General features: G+C 40.8%; 1 long non-coding RNA gene across 1 annotated transcript; it reads left to right on the plus strand.

Annotated features, from left to right (window-relative positions):
- The first annotated feature begins 1,984 nt into the window (after positions 1-1,984).
- LOC147503139 (uncharacterized) lies at positions 1,985-2,747 on the plus strand. The gene is made up of 2 exons (XR_015220126.1): positions 1,985-2,116; positions 2,460-2,747. It is a non-coding gene; the product is annotated as an uncharacterized LOC147503139 (long non-coding RNA).
- Positions 2,748-5,965: the final 3,218 nt, after the last annotated feature.

The following is a 5,965-nucleotide window of genomic DNA, read 5'->3' on the forward strand; positions in this document are numbered from 1 at the left end:
CTTGATCATGAAGTCCTATAAATCCACATTTTCTGCTTACTACCAAAAAATGTACACTGCGGTTCAGAAGTTCATAGTCTACCCGTATGGGTTTTTTTTTTTTAATATTTAGCCCTACCTTGCTAATTAACTTTTTCTTTGAGTCATATTTTTAAGCAGTAATATCTTTTTCTGTTGCAAAATGTTTTGATCAATAAAAAAATCTAGCATTTTGTTTGGTTTTTGGAATGTTTGGGAGGAAATGTATTTAAACTAGCTAGGATTTAGAAGAATTTTTTTCAACAAGCAACTCTGATGACTGAGATGACTAAGGTTGACTAAGGTTTGCTCCCCAATGGTCACTAGTTCGATTCTCCTCAAGGCCACTAGCGAGGTAGTATCCGGTCGAATTTCCAACCAGGGATCCGGGATTTGTCGAGGTGCGCGTAAACTGGCCCGGACACCCAATTAGTAAAAAAAAAAAAAAACTGAGATAACTAATCACAAGCTCACATCTATACATTTTTTTTTATTGGCAAGCCTGTTTTATATGAGATAAGTAACTTTTTGATGCTGGTGGGGTCAAGCTCTAGACTTCTGATATCATCACCCAAAAGTTTTACCGGCTTTGCTAGTCGGCACCTGCTTCAAAGGCTCACAACATCTGTATAGTTGCTGACAAACAAAGTTGTGAACTCATACGAGCCAATAGCGATGCATTTACAGGGATGTTCGTTTTAAGTCCAGATTACTAATCGAAAGAATGAGAAGAAATTACTTCAAATAAACACATACAGTGCTTACATTTCCTGAAGGTAATCAAGCTCTTGCTCTATGCGTCCCACAATGAGACTCACTGCTGCATTTGCCGAAGAAAATGCACCATGAAAGCTTTCTAAGCCACTCTGATTCCTGAAGATAGAAGACAAATGCTTAGGTTTATGCACTTGAAGACGCTAAGGAAAAACCTTGGGGAACGACGCCACCCTATCCTGTAATACAGATGCACACTCCTTCGTGATAATACAAACTCACCAACAAAGACGTGAACAAGGAAAAACGAAGAAGGAAAGAAAATAAAAACATGAAAACCACACAATTCAGACAAACTCCAATGTGCTTGCAAATTCCTTTCCTTGTTTGAGAATTTCAAATGAACCATGGAATCCCGGCAGTATGAAGCAATTAAAGTAGGGCCGTGGCACCAATTATGATTATTTCAACTCTATCATTTGATGGTGTGTTTTTGTGTATGATTTTTTCTTGTGATTCCTATCAAGCCTCCTATAAGACTTCTGCAATGTCTAGCACGTCAAAATTCCTTGGAACAGCCATTAAGATTGGTTAACAATAATGGTCTTAGTCTCTCATTGATTCTATTGTCAATTTAGAAATTTGATCTAGGCATCTAGTTCATACACTAGAACAGCGCAACAGCATCAGAACTCGCGTACAGTCGTGCTGCAAACCGATTCTACATAGTATTCCCACTCAAAGAGAACCTCGAACACCCACTGTTCCAAGTCCGAACTCAATGTAACATTCTCACTCCAAATATATCAAACAAACCCAAGACAATTTAAGAACCAGTACACAAAAACCACATATAGCTTCAATAAAATCTTCCAAATGAATAAATGATAATTTGGCTGGGAAAGTTAGTAAACCAAATTAAGCTTTGAAGCAAAAGGTTAAACTACCTGAAGAGCCTTAGCTGGGACTAACCAATGGTCTGGAACTCTTAAGTCTTGAACAAGGCCTCCTTCTTCTTCATCATTTAAACATTGGGGGTTTGAGATAGAAAAGGGCCTTGACTTTGATAGAGATGGATGATTAAGAGTCCTTAAGGAAACGGGGAAACTAGAGTTTTGTGACAATGATGGTCACACTGATTCTATAATTTCCATTATCATATTTTTCTTTTCTAACTTATCTTGTTTCTTCCCTTCCCCTGTCCAAAGTGCTAATTTCAAATTCTTCACAATATTAATCATGAAGTTCACTATTGTTTCTTTGTAGTTTGTTTGCTAATTACATCGTGTGGCTTCAGGGAATTTGGGTTGGCATGCTTTGGGGAACTGGCCTTCAGACAGCAGTCCTTTTGGTTATCATCGGGAAAACCAACTGGAATAAAGAGGTAATAACATTCTTGATTTAGTTTCCTAAAATGGTTTTCTCTCTGTCTTTGAAGAGCCAACTGATGGTACTTGTGGACTTGTGGTTGGAAATTAACAATTCACACACAAAATCTCAAGCAAGCACAAAGAAATCATGACGCTGAGTTGTTCTTGATAACAAGACTTGTATTTAGAAGACAGTGAAATGTGGTTTTGTCTTCTACACGTAAGAAACTGCGAGCCTCCATAAAATTGTAGTTGTAAAATATTTAACAAGTAGGTTTTACTGAAACTTGGCTAGGATATTAACTCACACATGGTTAGTTAGTTTTGGAATTTATACTGATCTATTTAAGTTCACAGGCTGCACAAGCATCGGAACGTGTACGAGTGTGGGGTGGTGCCGATTGAGATATGAATTCTGGTCATCAATCTTGCCGCCGCAAAGAAACGTAAAACTTTTGTAGGATTTTGGAGTATTAAATAGACTTTGGTTCTGTAACTACATACTATGTTGTTTTTTCTCTTTTCCTGATACGTTGCATCTTAGTAAGGCTAGGTTAAGTGAGTTTAGTCTCAAATGTGGAAAATGTATTGTTTTGGATATTCAGTTATATAACATCCCAAGTGGAGATAGTTTTTTCCGTTAGATATGCTCATGTTCTGGTCCATCAAAACTCACTAATTTTAGCTGATCTTAGATGGGTCATAGACTCATAGTTATTACTGCAGATTTTTTATCCGTATTTTCCAAAGTACCTGTTTGGTTTGAAGAGAGAGAAGCGATAATTACCGTTGTTACTGTGAGAACAGTAGAAAAGAGACACCATCCATGTCCTGTAGGCTGTGTCCTCTCTCTTTTGATTGTTTTTCGCACTCACTGAAGGAAGCCATCCGACCCGCAAGAAGCCTATTCCACTGGTTCGGATTGGGCAGCCCTAGACTCTCGTTCTTAGGCAGGATGCCTACCTATGCTATGTACTATTTATCGGATTATTCTAATGTAATTCGATAGTTATTATAGTGCTTACTTATGTATTCCCATGGATTTGAGAAACCACTCAGCCAGCCACTCTCTACGGGTTTAAAGACCCTACAACCAAGAAAGAAAGTTCGTGCTACGGATTTGAGCGTATTATCTATGCTAATCAAGCTTGTTTCAGGGGAATGCGTATCAGATATGATTATTAGTTGTGTTGTGTTGTGTATTAGATAGTACAACTAATGCAGGTTTGGGTTTGCCTAACCCATAAATTTTTCTAACAAAAAAAAAAAAAAAAAAAAAGGAAGAAAGATCTACCTACTATAAATATACGAATGTGTACAGTACAATAGTACAAAAGCAATCCGCCTTTTCGAAGATACACGTACTTATTTGTATGCTTGGGAGAATATGTTCTCCATTTGATTATTAGATATTTATATGTGATTATTAGTTGTGTTGTGTTTAAAGACCTGAGCTTTTGTGCTCTGAAGTTGAACTCTGAATTAAAGCAACAGCTGAAGATGCGTAGGATTTGTAAAAGTTTTGGCCCAAGCAGTGGCGGAGCCACATAGTGGCTACATGTCGCCCGTGCCCTAGGTAAATTCTATAAGAACATCATATTACCTATGAAAGTTTGCTAGTAATTCCAGAAATCAGTAGTGCACTCTATGTACTTGTTGTTGAGCTGGAGGCTAAGCAGCTAGCAAGCAAAAGCCAACGGTTCACATTTTTAAGTCCACACACCCAACTGATATTAGGTCAATATGGTCTTAAAGCCGGCCATGATTTCCAATTTCTGCCCCACAGTCCGGCTACTCAAGCCCATTGAATACATATAAATATATGTATTCAATAACGCCAAAATCACCCTCAAAGATACCTTTTTTTTCTTTCGAAATCACTCACAAATTAACCTAATTTTCGGGTGAAAATAACCTTAAAGACAAATAGCCTAAATTTGAAATTAATATATTTCGATTTTACTCTTTTTGTCGTTTTGGTATGAACAAATTATTCATACCTCCTCATGTATGAACAATGTTTGTTCATACCCCAAATAAGTGAACATACCTCATATATTATGTTGAGGTATGAACAGAGATTGTTCATAGCTTATGTTGAGCTATGAACAGTAATTGTCCATACCCCAAATATGTATGAACATACTCCAATAATAAGTGTTCTTATTGATCATACATTATATTGAGATATAAATAATGATTGTTTATATCCCAAATAGGTAAGAACAATGATTGTTTATACTCCAATAGGTGCTCTTACTGATCATATATTATGTTGATTATAGTGGCATGATGTAGCACCGGAATATCAACGGTGAGATGGGCCGGGTCAGCATAACACATAAGTCCGCGATCCACCGGATCGGACTGACAGCATGGGGTCGCGGTACGGAAACCCTACACATGGGGCTAAGAGGACCGCGAGATGGAGGGACAGGTGGAGGGCCATGATGGATGGAAAGAAAGGTATAAAGAGTAATAGTGGGTGAGAGGAAAAAAGGGGGATCCATTAACCTAAGGAAAGAGTAGACCTAGGAGAGAAAAAGGAGGGTGAGAGGGCTGAGAAAGAGAATAGTGCTTAAGGGCTAGGGAATAGTGCTCATAAGGGAACTAGGGTTGTAACATTTGGCGCCGTCTGTGGGGAAGAAGTAGAAATGGCACCAAAGAAGGCGGTAGGCTCAAAGATAAGGGTCCCAGAACAAATGCCGGAAGCGGTGGTAGAAGAAGGGGAAGGACGAGGAGGAGGAAAAGCGTAAAAGAAGCGCGGCTTATGCGGGAAGAGATTGAAAGGCTAAGGGAGGAAAATGAGGAGCTGAGACGAGAGAAGGAAAGGGTGGAGGAGGAGACCGAGGAAGAAACAGGGGAGGAAGCAGTGAATGAAAAGGCGGAGGACGAAGAGGAACAAGGACCGACCCTAGTGGATAATCCGGTGACCGGGTTAACGGCTGAACAAGTGCAACAAATGATTAACAGTGACCGAGTGGCGAATCTTCAACAAACAAGGGTCCAAACAGGCGCGGCAAGCCAAGTGGTGGCGGGGCTAAACTGCAACCCACTTGCAGAAGCGATATGGACTTCGGAGGTACCAAAGCGCTTTAATCAGCCGAGATTCGAGAGATATGATGGAACAGGTGACCCGGCAGATCACATCCATCATTTTAGACAGCAGATGCCTCTTTGGCAAGAGACGACGTATGATGGTCTGCGGTGCATGATGTTCCCGGCCAGTCTTAAGGGTGGGGCTTACGACTGGTACTACCGGTTGCCTTCGAAGAGCATAACCAATTTCCAAGAATTAGAGCAGGCGTTTGTTGACCACTTTATACATCAGAAGAGGAGGGTTGTGGACATCGCGGCCCTATTTAACGTTAGGCAGAGATCCGCGGAATCGGTCAGAGAGTACCTGTGTCGCTTCAAGGCAGAGACCCTAAAGGTAGAGAATTTGAATGAGAGGACAGCTGTAATAGCATTCAAAAGGGGGCTGCGACCTGGAACGGCAGTTCACCAGTCCGTGGCGAAGAACGAGATAGCAACATTGCATGAGTTATATCCGCGGGTAGAGAAGTATATAAGATATGAAGACACCATGCAGAAGGAGTCGAAGAAAGGAGCCAAGACAGTATCGGCGGTAGAGAAAGGGGGTGAACGCAGAAAGACCGAGGGAAGTAGCCGAGGCGGGGGAGGTACCGCGGACAGTCCTCAAGGCCGGAAAGAGGAAGGGAGATAGCGCGGAGAGAGCAAAAGGAGCGGAAGCCATACCGCGAGGTGGAACATGTTCCGTTGGCGAAACCATTAAGTGAGGGATACTACCGCTGATTAAAAATGTGCAAGGATATGAAGGGCCGCGAACCATTCCGGCCGAA

Source organism: Coptis chinensis, chromosome 4 (genome assembly GCF_015680905.1).
Source record: "Coptis chinensis isolate HL-2020 chromosome 4, ASM1568090v1, whole genome shotgun sequence".
Taxonomy (NCBI): Eukaryota; Viridiplantae; Streptophyta; class Magnoliopsida; order Ranunculales; family Ranunculaceae; genus Coptis; species Coptis chinensis.